Genomic DNA, 19656 nt, shown 5'->3' on the forward strand with positions numbered 1-19656 from the left:
ACTGGTCCATTTCCATATTTGTGCCCCTCGCCTGCTCCGCTTGAAGTGGTGGAAGAGGAGATCCCATGTAGCGATGGCCAAATATTTGAACAGCCACGGCCACAGGAAGGCGAAGCTGGCAATTTGTCACAAGAGGTGGACGATGACGAGACACAATTGCCACGAAGTGAGGAGGAGGACCGTGGTGCGGAAGTGGAAGAGGAGGAGGTGGTGGATGATCTAGTAACTGACCCAACGTGGCAGGAAGACACGCAGAGAGAGGTCAGCAGCGCACAGGGGGAGAGAGGCTGAGTACCCCAACAGGCAGGAAGAAGCAGTGTGGTGGCCGCAGACAGAAGGCAGGCAACCGTTCCCCGTAACACCAACACGAGGGACGTTGCCAGTACAACCGGTAGGTCTTCCAGAGTCTGGAATTTTTTTAAGGACTCTGCTGATAACCCCAAAAAGGCCATTTGTACCACCTGCCAGGCCAGCATCAGCAGGGGTGACAAAACTACCAGCCTGATCACCACCAGCATGATCAGGCACATGTCAGCAAAGCTCCCCACTTTGTGGAGCGAACCCCAGGGTCCACGTCCAGTGTCAGCGGGTGTCACCACTGCTTCTTCCGCTGTTGTGCGTGTAAGAGAACCCCTTGTTGTGAGTGCAAGGCAATCCCCTGTCCATACTGCATGCAAAGATGCCCCTCCTCTCAGTCTTCACTTGTTATGGCAGTTTCTCAAGAAACAGCATCAACGTCCACGTCCACATCCCACCGCAGCGTTCAATTGTCCATATCCCAGACCTTTGAACAAAAGCACAAATTCGCAGCCAACGCCCCACAAGCCACAGTCCTAAATTCGCACATTTCACGACTGCTTGCGTTGGAAATGCTGCCCTTTAGGCTGGTGGAAACGGAATCCTTCCGCAACCTTATGGCGGTGGCCGTCCCTCGGTACTCGGTCCCCAGCCGACACTATTTTGCCCGGTGTGCCATCCCCGCACTACACAAGCACGTGTCCCAAAACATCTGCCGTGCCCTCAACAACGCAGTTACTGGGAGAGTCCACCTGACAACGGACACGTGGACAAGTGCTTGTGGCCAGGGACGGTACATCTCCCTGACGGCACACTGGGTAAACATAGTGGAAGCCGGGACCCAGTTGGACCTTGGGACGGAACACATCCTCCCCACACCGAGGATTGCGGGCCCTATGTCAGTCAGAGTTGCCCCCACAGTGTACAGCTCCTGCGCATCATCCTCCTCCTCCTCCTCATGTTCAGCCTCCATCTCAGATATCACCACATCAGTTACAAGCTGGAAGCACTGCAGTACTGCCTCAGCCAAGCAGCAACAGGCTGTGCTGAAACTCATAAGCTTAGGTGATAAACCTCACACTGCTTGTGAGTTGTGGACAGCTGTGAAAGAGCAGGCAGATCTGTGGCTGAGACCGCTGAACCTACATCCAGGCATTGTCGTGTGTGACAATGGCCGTAACCTGGTGGCGGCTCTGAGGCGAGGCGAGATCACACACGTACCATGCCTGGCTCATGTGCTAAACCTCGTGGTTCAGCGGTTTCTTAAATCGTACCCTGAGTTGCCAGATCTGCTCGTCAAAGTACGCCACCTGTCAGCTCATTTTCAGAAGTCGGCTACAGCTTCCGCCGCCCTTGCTGTGTTGCAGCAGCATTTGCAGCTTCCGGCACACCGACTGGTGTGTGATGTCCCCACACGATGGAACTCTACCCTCCACATGTTGCAAAGGATTTGTGAGCAGAAGAGAGCAGTTGTGGAGTACCAGCTGCAACAAGGCCGTCGATATTCAGGTCAGACTCCACACATAAGACCTCGGACCTGGATGTCTGACATATGTACCATCCTGACAAACTTTGAGGAGTCCACCAAGATGGTGAGCGGCGATGACGCCATCATTAGCGTCAGCATCCCACTTGTCTGTCTTTTGCAACGCTCTCTGCAGAGAATTAAAGAGGAGGCATTGCAGCCAGAGTATGATGAGATGGATCAAGAAGCCGTAGCTTGCGATTACACACAGCCCAGCCTCATCTCATCCCAACGTGCATTGGGGGACAATGAGGGAGAGGAGGAGGAGGAGGAGGAAAAACAGGAGCTGGTATCATGCGCTGTAGACGGTAGTACCTGTTCAACTGTCATACCGTCGGTTCAGCGTGGGTGGCCTGAGGACAGGGGGGAGGAGGAAGAGGACGAGGAGGAGGAGGAGGAGAGCATGGTCAGTCGTCATCTTGGTGAGGACACTGAAGTCTTGCCCTTTACCAGTCTGGCACGCATGGCTGACTTTATGTTACGCTGCCTTAATCGTGACACTCGCGTTGTCAAAATGTTGGGTTACAGTTATTACTGGTTGGTGATGCTTTTAGACCCCCGCTACAAGGAGAACTTTCACTCTCTTATTCCTGAGGTGGAGAGGTCTACAAAAATGGGGCAGTACCAGAAGGCCCATGCTGCAGAACTGTTAAAAAAATTCTGATCCGTACACGCTAGCGGCAGAGGTCACAGTTCGTTGCCCAACCAAGGCGTACAGGCGAGAGAGACGCAACTTCAATCCAGCAGAGGCAGGGGAACACTGTCAACATTCTGGGACAGTTTTCTGACACCCGCCCAGCTTACAGGCCCTGAGGTGCTTAGTACTCTCACAAGGAGTGGAAAGTTTCAAAAGATGGTGAAGGAGTACCTTGCCGACCGTACCAGCATCCTCCGTGATTCCTCTGTGCCTTTTAATTATTGGGTATCTAAGCTGGACACTTGGAATGAACTCGCTCTGTACGCCTTGGAGGTCCTGGCCTGCCCTGCCACTAGCGTGTTATCGGAGCGTGTTTTTAGTGCCGCTGGGGGAATTATAACTGATAAGCACACTCGCCTGTCAACTGACAATGCTGAAAAGCTGACCCTTATCAAAATGAATAAGGGCTGGATTGGGCCAGACTTCTCATCCCAACCAAATGACAGCAGAGTAACATAAAGTCAAATCCACTATGTTATTTCGGGAGGTGTATTCACATGCACCGCTTCACTCCCACACATTGGTATATGCTTCCTCATTTCGGCTGTTTTTTGCTCTTCTCCTTATCCTCAGCCTCCGCCACCACTATACCACCAGGGTGACTGTGGTCCATGTTGCCAGCATTGCAAGTTCCTCCATCCTAATTTTTGGCAGCTTTTGCTTGGAAGGCATAGGCAAAGACTATGGGAGACCCACTCCCCAATAATGGGAATAATGTTTTTAATATGCTGTACTGCATGGCTCTTGTTTGCCAGCATTGCAAGTTCCTCCGTCCTAATTTTTGGCAGCTTTTGCTTGGAAGGCTTAGGCAAAGACTATGGGAGACCCACTCCCCAATAATGGGAATAAAGTGTTTAATATGCTGTACTGCATGGCTCTTGTAAGGGGCATTGCAAGTTCCTCCGTCCTAATTTTTGGCACCTTTTGTTGGAAGGCATAGGCAAAGACTATGGGAGACGCACTCCCCAATAATAGGAATAATGTTTTTAATATGCTGTACTACATGGCTCTTGTAAGGGGCATTAAAATCGTCTTGTTAAGCTACTGTGACCTCCACGTCTCTTCCAAGGGGCATTAAAACCGTCTTGTTAAGCTACTGTGACCTCCACGTCTCTTCCAAGTGGCATTAAAACCGTCTTGTTAAACCACTCTGACCTCCATGTCTCTTCCAAGGGGCATTAAAACTGTCTTGTTAAACCACTCTGACCTCACGTCTCTTCCAATGGGCATTAAAACCATCTTGTTAAACATCTCTGAATTCCACGTCTCTTCCAAGAGGCATTAAAACCGTCTTGTTAAACCACTCTGACCTCCACGTCTCTTCCAAGGGGCATTAAAACCGTCTTGTTAAGCTACTGTGACCTCCACGTCTCGTCCAAGGGGCATTAAAACAGTCTTGTTAAGCTACTGTAACCTCCACGTCTCTTCCAAGGGGCATTAAAACCTTCTTGTTAAACCACTCTGACCTCCACATCTGTTCCAAGGGGCATTAAAACCATCTTGTTAAACCACTCTGACCTCCACGTCTCTTCCAAGGGGCATTAAAACCATCTTGTTAAACCACTCTGAACTCCACGTCTCTTCCAAGGGGCATTAAAACCATCTTGTTAAGCTACTGTGACCTCCATGTCTCTTCCAAGGGGCATTAAAACCGTCTTGTTAAACCACTCTGACCTCCACGTCTCTTCCAAGGGGCATTAAAAGCGTCTTGTTAAGCTACTGTGACCTCCACGTCTCTTCCTAGGGGCATTAAAACCATCTTGTCAAACCACTCTGAAATCCACGTCTCTTCTAAGGGGCATTGAAATGTTGTTTTTAATTAACTCTAACCTCCACGACTCTTCCAACGGGCATTGCATTTCCTCCTAATTTTAGTCAGCTTTTGCTTTTCAATGCATAGGCGAACACTAAGGGAGACCCACTCCCCAATATTGGGTAGAAGGTTTTTAGTACGCTGTAATCCACATCTGTTTCAAGGGGCATTGCAGTTCCTTATAATTTTTGGAAAGCCTTCCATTCACTGCTTAGGCCAACAGTGTACAGGAGACCCAGTTGCTATAAATGGAAAAAAACAGTTTAGTTAAGGCCCTCTGACCTCCATGTCACTTCCAAGGGGCATTGGAGTGCCTCGAAATTCTTGGTAGGCATTGCACTCACTGTATGCCCTATAACTGTGTAGCCGAACCGCTCCTTTTGGTAGAGAAACATATCCTACAAGACATGTGAGGTTGACTGGCCTGATATTGATGTGAATGGTCCCTGTTCCTCCTGCTCTTTCTCCTTTGCCACCACCTCATCCATCATTCATCACCTGAAGCTTTGTTTTAACGGGAGTCATAGAACTGGGATAGTAGCAGGAAAACATCCAGCAATCCTTGGAGGAGGTAGGATATGCGCCAAAATGCTGACCACCTCAGGCCTAGCCGCTACTACATACATGCGCTTGCATTCCAAGGAACAGAAAGCTAAGGAGATGGATGGCCTCATGATCATGAATAATTTACTCATTGTGTAAGAGGCCAACCACTGCTGCTGTCTACCTTCTGAACTTTGTGTTGAAGCCTGATTGACCCAGGACCCGCAATCCTCTATGTCTGGAGGAAGTGTTGCATCCCAGTGTCCAACTGTGTCCCGACTTCCACAATATTAACCCAGTGTGAAGGCGTCAGTCTGATGGACCATCCCTGGCCACATTCACTTGTCCACGTGTTTGTGGTTAGGCTGTCCTTCCCACTAAATGCACTGGTTAGGGCACAGGTAATGTTTTGGTATGCGCGCTTGTGTATAAGGCGCACCGGGTCACCCGGTGTGGGCACCCGACCACGGGGCGGCTCGGGACCGAGTATGGATACCAGGCCGCCAACGCAGCCATGACATGGTGGCCAGATTCCACCTCCACATGCCTAAAAGGCCCAATTTCAAGTGCAAGCAAGTAACCAGTATGGTATTGCAGCCTGGGGGTGGGTGGGTGGCAGGCTGCATACAGTACAGACCAAAAGTTTGGACACACCTTCTCATTTAAATATTTTTCTGTATTTTCATGACTATGAAAATTATACATTCACACTGAAGGCATCAAAACTATGAATTAACACATGTGGAATTATATACTTAACAAAAAAGCGTAAAACAACTGAAAATATGTCTTATATTCTAGGTTCTTCAAAGTAGCCACCTTTTGCTTTGATGACTGCTTTGCACACTCTTGGCATTCTCTTGATGAGCTTCAAGAGGTAGTCACCGGAAATGGTCTTCCAACAATCTTGAAGGAGTTCCCAGAGATGCTTAGCACTTGTTGGCCCTTTTGCCTTCACTCTGTGGTCCAGCTCACCCCAAACCATCTCAATTGGGTTCAGGTCTGGTGACTGTGGAGGCCAGGTCATCTGGCGTAGCACCCTATCACTCTCCTTGGTCAAATAGCCCTTACACAGCCTGGAGGTGTGTTTGGGGTCATTGTCCTGATGAAAAATGAATGATGGTCCAACTAAACGCAAACCGGATGGAATAGCATGCCGCTGCAAGATGCTGTGGTAGCCATGCTGGTTCAGTATGGCTTCAATTTTGAATAAATCCCCAACAGTATCACCAGCAAAGCACCCCCACACCATCACACCTCCTCCTCTATGCTTCACGGTGGGAACCAGGCATGTAGAGTCCATCCGTTCACCTTTTCTGCGTCGCACAAAGACACAGTGGTTGGAACCAAAGATCTCAAATTTGGACTCATCAGACCAAAGCACAGATTTCCACTGGTCTAATGTCCATTCCTTGTGTTCTTTAGCCCAAAAAGTCTCTTCTGCTTGTTGCCTGTCCTTTGCAGTGGTTTCCTAGCAGCTATTTTACCATGAAGGCCTGCTGCACAAAGTCTCCTCTTAACAGTTGTTGTAGAGATGTGTCTGCTGCTAGAACTCTGTGTGACATTGACCTGGTCTCTAATCTGAGCTGCTGTTAACCTGCGATTTTTGAGGCTGGTGACTCGGATAAACTTATCCTCAGAAGCAGAGGTGACTCTTGGTCTTCCTTTTCTGGGGTGGTCCTCATGTGAGCCAGTTTCTTTGTGGCGCTTGATGGTTTTTGCAACTGCACTTGGGGACACATTCAAAGTTTGCCCAATTTTTCGGACTGACTGACCTTCATTTCTTAAAGTAATGATGGCCACTCGTTTTTTTTAAATTAGCTGCTTCTTTCTTGTCATAATACAAATTCTAACAGTCTATTCAGTAGGACTATCAGCTGTGTATCCATCAGACTTCTGCACAACACAACTGATGGTCCCAACTAGAGATGAGCGCTGTTCGACTCGAACTGTTCGCCAATCTCAAATTCGAGCTGTTTTGGGCGGTGTTCGAGCCGTTCGGCGAACACGAACGATTTGAAAAAAATTCGGCTGTTCGAGGTTATGTTCGATAACTGTTCGTGCACCAAAATCATAACTGGATTTTTTCTCAGTAATGATGAAAATTAATGTTAATACGCAGTTTGAGTGTACAGCGGGGTGGGGGGAGGGGCAGGGGATGGATCTCTGCAGGAATGACGAAGATCTCCATTTTTTTTTTCTCTTTCCGCATTTACAGTGGGGAGGTGCAATCTGTCAGCCTATCAGCAGCGCACACACGGAGCGAAGTGCTTTTTTTCACACAAGCAAGGGCATGTGTCATTGGCAGTGTATGTCACATGTCCTTGCCCTATAAGACCCAGCCATTTTCCCCGTCGCCACCATTTTCTCACTGCTGCAGCTGCGTGCTAGACGGCACCGCTGTTGCTGTGTGCGCTATACCTTGTTAATTTCAAGCCAATTTTCGCACAAATCTACAGATAGCTTGGGAGTAGGGAATAGTTGTGATTGCAGTCCTTTTAAGGACTAGGTTACAGCATTTCCTACAACTTTTATCAGGCAGGTCTGTGCTCTTCAATAGATAGGTTGTGGGAGTAAAGACTAATTGTAATTGCAGTCCTTTTCAGGACTAAGTTACATCAGTTCCTATCAGTTTTTGCCAGGCAGGTCTGTGCCAGTGCTGTGCAAGTTTTTTTTCACAGCATTTGGCTAAATCTAGCAAAGCTAATCCTTTTTGGCCTCTTGCAGAGTGTGTTAGTCAGTGGAGTAGCCTATCTGTGTTGCAAGCTACACCACCTGTGTATAGAATACCATTTTTTTTACTGCACCTAGTGAAGTAAAACCTTTTGGGCATAGCATCATTCTATTAGTCCATCTATACTGACCTCCATAAGGTTGCAAATTGAATAGAATTTTTTTCTGCATCTAGCTCTGAAAAAATATTTGGCCTTCTAGCTGTGTGTGGGACTTGTTCTATTAGTCCATCTATACTGACCTTCCTCAGGTTGCAAACTGAATATAATTTTTTTCTGCATCTACCTCTGAAAAAATATTTGGGCTTCTAGCTGTGTGTGGGACTTGTTCTATTAGTCCATCTATACTGACCTCCATCACGTTGCAAATTGAATATAATTTTTTTCTGCATCTAGCTCTGAAAAAATATTTGGCCTTCTAGCAGTGTGTGGGACTTGTTCTATTAGTCCATCTATACTGACCTCCATCAGGTTGCAAATTCAAAATAATTTTTATCTGCATCTACCTCTGAAAAAATATTTGGCCTTCTAGCAGTGTGTGGGACTTGTTCTATTAGTCCATCTATATACTGACCTCCATCAGGTTGCAAATTGAATACAATTGTTTTCTGCATCTAGCTCTGAAAAAATATTTGGCCTTCTAGCAGTGTGTGGGACTTGTTCTATTAGTCCATCTATACTGACCTCCATCACGTTGCAAATTGAATATCATTTTTTTCTGCATCTAGCTCTGAAAAAATATTTGGGCTTCTAGCAGTGTGTGGGACTTGTTCTATTAGTCCATCTATACTGACCTCCATCAGGTTGCAAATTGAATATAATTTTTTTCTGCATCTAGCTCTGAAAAAATATTTGGGCTTCTAGCAGTGTGTGGGACTTCTTCTATTAGTCCATCTATACTGACCTCCATCAGGTTGCAAACTGAATATAATTTTTTTCTGCATCTACCTCTGAAAAAATATTTGGGCTTCTAGCTGTGTGTGGGACTTGTTCTATTAGTCCATCTATACTGACCTCCATCAGGTTGCAAACTGAATATAATTTTTTTCTGCATCTACCTCTGAAAAAATATTTGGGCTTCTAGCTGTGTGTGGGACTTGTTCTATTAGTCCATCTATACTGACCTCCATCAGGTTGCAAATTGAATATAATATTTTTCTGCATCTAGCTCTGAAAAAATATTTGGCCTTCTAGCAGTGTGTGGGACTTGTTCTATTAGTCCATCTATACTGACCTCCATCAGGTTGCAAACTGAATATAATTTTTTTCTGCATCTACCTCTGAAAAAATATTTGGGCTTCTAGCAGTGTGTGGGACTTGTTCTATTAGTCCATCTATACTGACCTCCATCAGGTTGCAAACTGAATATAATTTTTTTCTGCACCTAGCTCCAAAAAAATATTTGGCCTTCTAGCAGTGTGTGGGACTTGTTCTATTAGTCCATCTATACTGACCTCCATCAGGTTGCAAATTGAATATAATTTTTTTCTGCATCTAGCTCTGAAAAAATATTTGGCCTTCTAGCAGTGTGTGGGACTTGTTCTATTAGTCCATCTATACTGACCTCCATCAGGTTGCAAACTGAATATAATTTTTTTCTGCATCTACCTCTGAAAAAATATTTGGCCTTCTAGCTGTGTGTGGGACTTGTTCTATTAGTCCATCTATACTGACCTCCATCACGTTGCAAATTGAATATAATTTTTTTCTGCATCTAGCTCTGAAAAAATATTTGGGCTTCTAGCAGTGTGTGGGACTTGTTCTATTAGTCCATCTATACTGACCTCCATCAGGTTGCAAATTGAATATAATTTTTTTCTGCATCTAGCTCCGAAAAAATATTTGGGCTTCTAGCAGTGTGTGGGACTTGTTCTATTAGTCCATCTATACTGACCTCCATCAGGTTGCAAACTGAATATTATTTTTTTCTGCATCTACTTCTGAAAAATATTTGGGCTTCTAGCAGTGTGTGGGACTTGTTCTATTAGTCCATCTATACTGACCTCCATCAGGTTGGAAACTGAATATAATTTTTTTCTGCTTCTACCTCTGAAAAAATATTTGAGCTTCTAGCTGTGTGTGGGACTTGTTCTATTAGCCTATATATACTGACCTCCATCAGGTTGCAAATTGAATATAATATTTTTCTGCATCTAGCTCTGAAAAAATATTTGGCCTTCTAGCAGTGTGTGGGACTTGTTCTATTAGTCCATCTATACTGACCTCCATCAGGTTGCAAACTGAATATAATTTTTTTCTCCATCTACCTCTGAAAAAATATTTGGGCTCCTAGCAGTGTGTGGGACTTGTTCTATTAGTCCATCTATACTGACCTCCATCAGGTGGCAAACTGAATATAATTTTTTTCTGCATCTAGCTCTGAAAAAATATTTGGCCTTCTAGCAGGGTGTGGGACTTGTTCTATTAGTCCATCTATACTGACTTCCATCAGGTTGCAAACTGAATATAATTTTTTTCTGCATCTAGCCCAGACAATAGTTTTGGCCTAATACCACAGTTTGGCCTCTCAGCTCTGCTCGGTTCCCATCCATTGTTTTTTTGTGCAAACAACTCCAGAGTTGTGAATTAGTTAACCACCAAAATGAGTGGAAAAAGGCCTGCTGCTGGTGGAAAGGGGAATAGGCGTGTTGGGAAGGGGAAAAAAGGTTGTGTCCGTGGAGTAGGTGTTAAAGCAACAGTAACATCTGCAGAAGAAAGACCATCTTCCAGCAAAACTAAAATGTTTACTTATTTTAGCGGACAATGTGATAAGATCCCTTTCTTATGGCCACGCCAATCGCTACAAATTCCAGATGAGGCACAAAAACAGCAGGTGCTTCAACGGATATCAAGTGCTCCTTTAAGTGGGCTCTCCTCCACATCAACTTCAACAACACAAATACTCCAGTCCTCAGACGTGTTACCCCAATAGCACTTGCTTCCTCACAGCTCCCAAATCTCCAGCTGCCCGTCTGAGTATGAGGTAGAACAGATGGTTGAGTTTGCAGAGCTGTTTACTCATACTATAGCCTGGGAATCAGAGGTCGGCTCCAGCGCTTCTGTGAATCCAGATGAGGAAATGATCTGCACTGATGCCCAGAATCTTTATGAGTCGGATCCAGGACCAGACGCAGAAGGTTCTGACCATAATGTAGACCCTCATTCCCAAACTGTAACTCCTGTTGGTGGAGACAATGAGGAAGACTATTATGAGACTCAAATACCTGATTGGAGCGACAACTTTAGTTTTTTGTCAGGGCAGGAACAGGTTGGCTCTGAGGACGACGGGTGTGATAACACACAGGGTGATGATGATGAGGTTGGAGATCCCACTTACTGTCAACCCACAGTCAGCCAAGAGATGAGGTCAGCAGAGGAGGTGGAGGAGGATGCTAGTGACGACGAGGTCAGGTTGCGCCTTCCTGGACAGAGACGTAGTACTGGAAGCACGTCAACAACTGTATCCTCAAACACAACTCTGCTCTTCAGGTCGCATGGGTGCTAAGCCTTGCATAGCCTGGGCATTTTTTCAGATCGATAAAGATGACCCAACTCGTGTTATCTGTAACATTTGTCAACAAAAGCTAAGTAGAGGCCAAAAAATACATAGTTTGAGTACTTCATGCATGAACCGGCACATGGACATGAAGCATAAGTTGCAGTGGGAAGCTCACTGTGCTACAATGCGGCCTAGCCGGCCGGGCCAACCACCGTCTGCCCTATCTTGTGCATCTGCGGCCTCATCATCCTCTGTGACTGGGGGGACAGCAGTCACATCTGTTTTGGGACGCAGACCGGCCACCTCTTTACCCGCAACAGCCAGCGTGATTGGCAGGTCATCATTTTCTTTGGAGGTGGTAACACCAGCTGGTGTTGAGCGCTGTCCGACATCGATAGCACCACCTTTGGATCAAGGCAACCTAACATGTCCACCTGCATCTTCCTCACAGACCGGCAGTTTGCCGGGGACACCCTTATCAACCCCGTCTAAGCACAACAGCCAGCCCTCAGTCCCGCAGATGTGGACAAGTAAAAGACCATTTCCTCCTAGCCATGAGAAAGCTAAGAGGTTGAATTTCACCATCTGCAAGCTCTTGGCTACAGAAATGCTGCCTTTCCGCCTGGTGGACACAGAGGATTTTCGAGACCTTATGTCCGTCGCAGTGCCCCAGTACTGGATGCCCAGTCAGCACTACTTCTCAAAGAAAGGTGTGCCTGCGCTCCACCAGCATGTCGCACACAACATCACCGCTTCTTTGAGAAACTCTGTGTGTGACAGGGTGCATTTCACCACAGACACTTGGACGAGTAGGCATGGACAGGGGCGTTACATGTCGCTGACTGGTCACTGGGTAACTATGGTGACAGCAGAACAAGGGGCTGCTGTCCAAGTCTTGCAGTCCCCACGAGTTGTGCGTCAATCCTCTTTATGTCAAAGTTCCTCCTCTGCTTCTGCCTCCTCAACCTCCTCTCGGTCCTCCACCTGCACCCAAAGCCTGTCTGGTCATGCCACAAGCTTTCTAACTGCGCAGAAGGGATCCTGCACACCTCCTTACTATGCTGGCAGTAGGGCTCAACGTCATCAGGCGGTTTTTACTTTGAAATGTCTGGGAAATGTGAGTCACACAGCTGAGGAGTTGTGGTCAGCTCTGGAGAACCAATTTCATGAATGGTTGTCTCCACTGGACCTGAAACCAGGGAAGGCCGTGTGCGACAATGCTGCAAACCTGGGTGCGGCCCTTCGCCGGGGCAATGTCACACACGTGCCTTGTATGGCTCACGTGTTGAACCTGGTTGTCCAGCAATTTTTAGCCCACTATCCCGGACTAGATGGCCTTCTGCAGAGGGCACGGTCGCTGTGTGCTCACTTCCGCCGTTCGCATCCTTCAGCTCAGCGACTTACATCTCTACAGAAGTCTTTGGGCCTGCCACTTCACCGGCTAAAATGCGATGTGCCTACCCGGTGGAATTCAACTCTGCACATGTTGCAGCGACTGTGGCAGCACCGACAAGCCCTGGTGCAATACGTTCTGACGTATAGCCTGGGCCAACGGGATCCAGAGGTGGGGCAAATCACGCTGGAGGAGTGGTCTCAGATCAGGGACCTATGCACCCTTCTGCACAGTTTTGAAATGGCGACGAAGATGTTTAGTGCTGACGATGCCATTATCAGCATGACTATTCCAGTGATTTACATGCTGGAACACATGTTAAACAGAATTTGGAGTCAGGTGGTGGCACAAGAGGAGGTGGAGGAAGTAGAGGAGGAGGAGTTGTATGCGGAAGGGCTAACATCTGCAAGGTCCAGATGGTCGGCAGCACCAAGGCGGCAGGCATGTGAGGGTGGGGGAGATGGTTTTACCAGGGCGCATGGTAGCAGCCAAACTAGTGAGGAAGGTGCAGGAGCCCAGGAAGAAGTGGAGGACGAACTGATGGAAGACTCATCAGATGAGGGAGACCTTGATCACATTTCTGTTGTGCGAGGTTGGGGGGAGAGGACAGAGGAAGGAAGCATGATTGTTACCTCGCCACCAACACAACAGGGACTTGGTGCTCCTGGATGCGCAAGACACCTGAGTGCCTTCTTGCTGCACTACCTGCAACATGACCCTCGAATTGGGAGAATTAGAAATAATCCTGGCTACTTGGTTGCCACACTGTTAATTCCCCGGTACAAAAGTAAATTTGCAGAAATAATTCCTGCCATAGAAAGGGATGCATGCATGCAGGAGTATCAGCAGAGACTGTTGCAGAATCTTACATGTGCTTTTCCACAAAACACCAGTGGTGCACGTAGTGAATCTCACAGTTCCAACTTGACAACCGTGGGACCGTCGAGTGTTCAGCACTCAAACCGTAACAGAAACACAGTATCTGCTGGTAACATCAATTTTGCGGAATCATTTCACCACTTTTTTAGCTCATCCTTTGCAAGGCCACAGGAGACAAGAAGTCTGACACATAGTCAACGCCTAGAAACGATGGTACAGGAGTATCTCTAAGTAAACATTGAAGCCATGACTGTGTCACTGGACCCTTGCTCTTTTAGGGCTTCCAATCTGGATATATGGCCGGAGCTCGCCACTTACGCCTTGGAGATCTTGTCATGCCCCGCAGCCAGCGTTCTGTCTGAACGTATGTTCAGCGCTGCTGGTGGTGTGCTGACAGATAAGCGCACGCGGCTCTCCACTGATAATGTAGACAGACTCACGTTCATAAAGATGAACAAATCATGGATCCGAAACGACTTTTCTATCCCTATGTCATCCTGGGGAGAGTAAAAGCTTGATGATTGGTTAAAATCACCTCACCAACCGTTTTAAGCTTTCAAATTACTAATCATGTTTATCTGTATCTTGGCTGGAAAATTATTTGGGCTTTGTAGCAGTGTGCAGTAATGATTCTATTAGGCCATCTATACTAAGCTCCACCAGATTTAAAATTACTAATCATGTTTATCTGTATCTTGGCTGGAAAATTATTTGGGCTTTGTAGCAGTGTGCAGTAATGATTCTATTAGGCCATCTATACTAAGCTCCACCAGATTTAAAATTACTAATCATGTTTATCTGTATCTTGGCTGGAAAATAATTTGGGCTTTGTAGCAGTGTGCAGTACTGATTCTATTAGGCCATCTATACTAAGCTCCACCAGATTTAAAATTAATAAGAATTTTTATCCGCATCTAGCCCGGAAAATAATTTTGGGGCTCCGAGATGCGCAAGACACATAAGTGCCTTCTTGCTGCACTACCTGCAACATGACCCTCATATTGTCAGAATTCGAAGTAATCCTGACTACTGGGTTGCCATACTCTTAGATCCCCCACACTCTTCGATCAACCTTTTCATTTTAATAAAGACCAAAAAAATGGTCATTTTTGAAATTATAAGCATTAGCAGGTTATTAGAAACTGAAATCAAACAGTTTTCAACTCAAAACTTTATTCTAGGTGATGTTACATTTGCACATAGGACCCCTTGTTCGAAAGGAGCTTCTGAACTCTCTCGTCCATTGAATTTGTCAGGTTTTGGATGGTTTCTGTTTCAATTGTTTTGCATGAGGACAGAATACCCTCCCAGAGCTGTTGCTTAGATGTGAACTGCCTCCCGCCATCATAGACACTCCTTTTGATGATGCTCCAGAGGTTCTGAATGGGGTAGAGGTCAGGGGAGCATGGGGGTCACACCATAAGTTTGTCCCCTTTTATGCCCATATCAGCCAGAGATGTAGATGTGTTTTGTGCAGCATGAGACGGTGCATTATCATGCATGAAAATGATCTTGCTGTGGATTACACGGTTCTTCTTCTTGAACCATGGCAGGAAGTGCTGTTTGAGAAACTCCACATACATTATGGAGTTCATCTTTACCCCTTCAGGGATCCTAAAGGGGCTGACAATCTCTCTCCCCATGATTCCAGCCCAAAACATTACTCCACCTCCTCCTTGTTGGCGCTGTAGCCGTGTTTGCGTGGGGTGTCCATCAACCAGCCATCCTCCACTCCATCCATCTGGACCATCGAGCGTTGCACGGCACTCATCCGTGAACAAAACAGTTTTGAAATCAGTCTTCATGTAATGTTTGGCCCACTGGAGCCGTTTCTGCTTGTGTGCAGTGGATAGAGGAGGTCGACAGGATGGCGTACGCACAGCTGCAAACCTCTGAAGGACCCTGCATCTTGTTGTTCGGGGGACGTTGGAGGCACCAGCAGCTTCAAAAACTTGTCTGCTGCTATGACAAGGCTTTTTTGCCACTGCTCTTTTAACCTGACGTAATTGCCTGTAGGAAAGAGTCCTCAATTTGCCCTTATCAGCACGCACACGTGTGTACTGTGAATCAGCTACATACTTCTTGATTGCCAAGACACTTCATCCTGATCATCCCACAATGTTGATTGTAGTCATGCCTTGACCTAAACACTCCACAATTTGTTGCTTCTCAGCAGCCGACACATCCTTTTTCTTTCCCATTTTGGCAGAAAATGTAGGCTGCTGAATAATGTGAGAGAGCCTTCTTAAGTAGTCTTGCCGTTCATTGGACACACCTGCCAAACTAATTAGCACAGGTGTCTGCAATTGCTTACAGTGATATAAAGAGCCCTGACACACATCACCATCAATGAGTTTAACTGACAAACAAACAAATTCTTCCCTTATCACTCCTAAACACTTTTTGCATAATAATTTGGAACACAGTGTACATGTGCTTTTCCACAAAATACCAGTGGTTCACGTAGTGAATCTTACAGTTCTAACTTGCCAACCGTGGTCTGTATGGAGTTGATCAATAAAGGGCCCAAAATTAAGATAACATAGACGGGAGAGGTCTCTATAAATAGGAATTCATAAGAATTTGATACCCTGTGAGGGCCAGGCAAAGGGAAAGTTGGACTGGATGGAATCCTGTATGGATTTGGGGAGGGAGACATCGAGGGCCTCAGACTTCGCTGTATTGATTTTAAAATTTGACCATGTAACAAAGCGATCTATTTCAGCCATAACAGCCTGCTGATGGATATATGTGATTGACATCATTAGCAAATGCAGAGCACTTGTACTCGGTGCCTCCCACCTCAATCCACCTAATATTGGGGTTATGGCGAATTGATGAGAGCAGGTGCTCCATCATTAGGATGTATAAGAGAGGGGACAGAGGACATCCCTGCCTTGTCCCATTGGTGATTATGAAAGGTGATGAAAATGTTCTGACGCGCCCCCTGGGCCTTGGGACATCCGGAGCCGGACCCTTTTTGGTGGATGCTGGTGGTTGTAGTCTCCGTGGCGGCGACCCGGTTCCGTGGCTCAGGGCGGTCAAACCAGTGGCGGAACTATTTATGTGGTTTTGATGTTTAAATGTCCGACTACGCCACCCGTGGATTGCGGTCAGAGTGAACCGCCGCTGCAGGGCAGACCGATGAGGCTGGTGTTGTGGGTGCAGCAGAGCGTAGCATAACTCCCCACGGGAGGAGTATAGCCTCAGGGCAGTGTATGCGGAGGATGGGGGTGATGGTGCAGGGCAGCAGCAGTAACGACATGGAGTCAGTGATGCAGTCCAGGGCCTTTACTCACAGTTCTTATTATCCAGACCACTTCTGCAGGTAACGGCTGCCCACGTCGCACTGTGCTCACCAGGTGAGGGGCTCAGACAACTCCCAGATAACTTTGGAGCGCTTTACAGGACCCCCTTTGTGTGTCCTTTGTCTGGCCTTTCTTACCAACCCTTCTGTCCGGCTGCCTCGGGCCTCCTCTTGGTAAACTTGGCGCCAGTTTCCCTGACCCTATGTGCTGCCCTCCTAGCGGGTGTAGCGAGGGGCTGCGCCACATAAAATGTCACAGCCTCCAGTTTCTAGCTGAGGGTCGTTTCCCGCCTCCACTAGTTTCGGGGACCGGTCTCCCCCTTTGGCCTGACCCCTCCACGCAGGTGGATTCGGGCGTGCGGTGGCGACTCGCCCGTCCACACCCCTGGGATCCCTTCGTTTCTTGTTCCTGGAGCCTTCTCCGCTCCTCTTCCTTCCTTCTCCCTCTTCCAGGCCTGGGCCTCTGTTACTAGGCCTGCCTCTGGAGCAGAGCTCATGCAGAGCCCCTGCTCCCTGTCACTTCTGCTCAGACTTCTCTGCACTGAACTAAGATGGTGCCTACCTTTTATACTCCCTTCTCAATGCACCCAGGAACTGCTTCCTCCCTGCTCCTGCACTACAGGGTTCCCCTTCCTCAGTGTTCCCTCCCCCCACTCCAGCCAGGGACAGGGACTGTCGTGCCCATCTCAGGGGCATATTGGTCGCCCTGCCCCACGGCAATGTGGTGTAATGCATGCAGGTGTCGGGGTCCTGATCCACACTCCATCCTTACCTGAGAGTGAGATATCACACCTCTGGGTGAGGTGCAATACCTCTGCAGCAACCGAGCCCTCGGGGTGCTACAGTTCCATTTATCTTCAGCCTAGGTGACGCATTGCGATACAGGGCCGTGATTTTGGCTATAAAAGGGTCCCCTAGACCCCTACCCCAAGCTTTTTAAGAGAATAATCTATGGCGTGCCAGGAGACTCTATGGAATGCTTTCTCAGCATCCAACGAGAGTATCTAATTACAAATTTTTAACTGCATCTAGCCCAGGAAATACTTTGTGCCTAGTAGCAGTGTCTGCTAGTCAGCGGATTATCCCGGCTGTTAAGCAAGCTACACCACCTGTAGTTTGGACAATTTTTTCAAAGGAAATGCTTCGGGACCACGGGATACTCAGTGAAGAGCATCAGGAGGCACCCCAAGGCATAGGGGCTGGGACTGGCGGTAGGACGCCTTGCGGTGGACAGCCGAGCTCGATCCTTATAAAAGCTTTTTAACTGCAGCAGCTTTAGTGGACGCTACTGGAGCTGGAATTACGTGGCTGGTGGCATGAGACTTGCCCTTCAGTAGATCCTTGTAAAAGGATTTAAAGTATATTCATTCAAATTAGAGAGACAATTTAAATTAAAAAGCTTAGAGCTGCCTCCACCACAGGGGGGCTCGCTCTACCCACCAGCGGACAGGCACCAGTATTGGGAGAGGGGGGCTGGCCGTCAGGGTCCACCGCGGCTCTGGCACAAACGGAGGTGGCACGGGCAGGAACGGACTGGCCGTGTCGGCTTCTCACTTTTTGGATTTTAGAAGGGCATGACATGCCTATATCTGTGTCTCCCCCTCCTTTTACTCCTCCACCTCTTTTCTTTTCGCATGACTATATGTACTTGTCACTTTTCCATGTGTTAGTTATGTCTTCTGAGCAGTTTGTCAGCTTTTGGACACCTTTGAAGGTGTTTTCTATGTGTTTCTATGTGTTTTTGTTTGCCTGCCATTGGTTTTAAAGGTTTTCGACGAACAGTTCGACGAACAGTTCGGCGAACACAAGGGTGTTCGACGAACCGAACCGAACTCGAACACTACGGGGGTGGCTCAACACTAGTCCCAACCCCATTTATAAGGCAAGAAATCCCACTTATTAAACCTGACAGGGCACACCTGTGAAGTGAAAGCCATTTCCAGTGACTACCTCTTGAACCTCATCAAGAGAATGCCAAGAGTGTGCAAAGCAGTCATCAAAGCAAAATGTGGCTACTTTGAAGAACCTAGAATATAAGACATATTTTCAGTTGTTTCACACTTTTTTGTTAAGTATATAATTCCACATGTGTTAATTCATAGTTTTGATGCCTTCAGTGTGAATGTAAAATTTTCGAAGTCATGAAAATACAGAAAAATCTTTAAATGAGAAGGTGTGTCCAAACTTTGGTCTGTACTGTACTTGCGCTTGCATTGCAAGGAATGGGGGAGGTACAATTGAACACTGCCCTGGGACAAGGACTTGCACGGGGATAGTTGCAAGTCTGCATCTTCTGATGCAGCAAGGATCACTTCTGATGGGCACACTTTTAGGCAGTGACCTGGGTGTCAGAGATGCTTCCAGGGGTCTTCCCCATGCTGTTCCCATGTCTTTTCAGCACTGTATGCATGTGTCACACAGCACATGGCCAGATAAGGTTGTAAAATGCTAAAATGACATTACCCGGTGAATGCATTTGTCATGGTTGAAAGCAATACAAAAGTGCAAAAACGCATAAAAAATGCAAAAACGCATAAAAAATGCAAAAGAATAAGAAATCAGGAAGGGGGCAAGCATTTTTTCACACCACTGTACATACAGCATACATAAGAGTACATATATTTACATGTTTTGATTTGCTACCCCTGTAATTCTTGGTCCGGCATTCCTCCTAGGTGCAAGTTAGTTGAAGGAGATATGAACTGACTAGCTGGCTTCAAGAGAAAGTAAATCCAGTGCTTGCCCATCACTAACAGTCTTCTATATAGAAGATTTGTTAAGTTCTAACACAGTGCCCCCTTTATAATAGGAAAGTGAGGTGCCCTGTGCAATCTTAAAGATGGCTTGTTTTTGTTTTTCAGGAAAATATTACTCTTATTCATGGGCTGTGTTTGGTATTGCAGCTTGGCACCATTCAACTAAAGCTAAGGCTAAGCTGGAAACCAATTTGGCTGCTGTTCCTGCTGTTACA

At 46.9% G+C, this 19656-nt stretch overlaps 1 protein-coding gene across 1 annotated transcript in view; it reads left to right on the forward strand.

Annotated features, from left to right (window-relative positions):
- GUCA1C (guanylate cyclase activator 1C) overlaps nucleotides 1–19656 on the forward strand; it is a 353630-nt gene that overhangs the window by 332595 nt on the left and 1379 nt on the right. The gene's annotated exons all lie outside the window — the stretch shown is intronic.

Source organism: Phyllobates terribilis, unplaced genomic scaffold (assembly GCF_046119375.1).
Source record: "Phyllobates terribilis strain yellow unplaced genomic scaffold, ASM4611937v1 Scaffold_2__4_contigs__length_985480577, whole genome shotgun sequence".
Lineage (NCBI taxonomy): Eukaryota > Metazoa > Chordata > Amphibia > Anura > Dendrobatidae > Phyllobates > Phyllobates terribilis.